We start from the raw sequence: 859 nt of genomic DNA on the forward strand, positions 1-859 counted from the left end.
AGACCCCATGCTGAATTATTTCACAGTAGCCCAAACCCAGCAGCAATTTTCCAAACCCAGGATTTGGTAACCATGGGCCTAGGGCATCCCAGCCCCAGCAAGAGCATAACATGTTAGGGAGGAACAAGAGATGGTGGCAGGGCAGGAGTTGAGGAATCACCAACCACTTCCATCCAAACCAAACACCACCTCGTTTTGCAGAGTCCTCAAGGGAAGCTCTCAAAACCCCAGTTCCCTCATCTGTGAAATGGGAGGTATCTGGGCAAGATGAGTTTGAAGGTCCCTTATGGTTCTCACGACTGGATTCTATCTTCTCCCACCCATCCAGGCTCCCAATCCCACCAGAGCTGACTCTGGGGTCGAATTTGAGCCAATCCCTTCCCTTTGTCAGTGCCAGTTTCCTCACCCCTTCTGAACCTTGCTGCCAGAATCTCTGTGCCTCTTTTCTGGAGGGGGACCCTGAGAACCTGCAGGGCTCTGTGTGCCCTGGGAATTATCTAAGGCTGGCAAAGGCATCCTGGTGCCTCAGGCCCTTCGTGTTCTTGCTCTTCCCTGCTCCCTGTCCTTGCTGGCTCAAGGCTCAGCTGGAGATGGTTCTGAAGTCCAATTCCTCCCTCTCTTTTGACTTCCATTCCTCTCCTCTTCTCTCTTTCTTTCTTCCTCCTCCTCCTTTTCCTTCTTCTTCCCCCCAACCTCTCCTTCCAAGGGCTGAAGAAGTTGGGCATTCAGGCAGCTGACCTGATTCAAAGCCCAGCTCCATACCTCACTAACTGTGCAACTCTGAACTACTGAAGTCTGCTCTTGAAACAGAAACTCACTTTCTGCACCCCTCGCCCCCACCTTGCTATGATGTTCCCAT

The sequence above is a fragment of the Piliocolobus tephrosceles genome, chromosome 10 (assembly GCF_002776525.5).
Source record: "Piliocolobus tephrosceles isolate RC106 chromosome 10, ASM277652v3, whole genome shotgun sequence".
Taxonomy (NCBI): Eukaryota; Metazoa; Chordata; class Mammalia; order Primates; family Cercopithecidae; genus Piliocolobus; species Piliocolobus tephrosceles.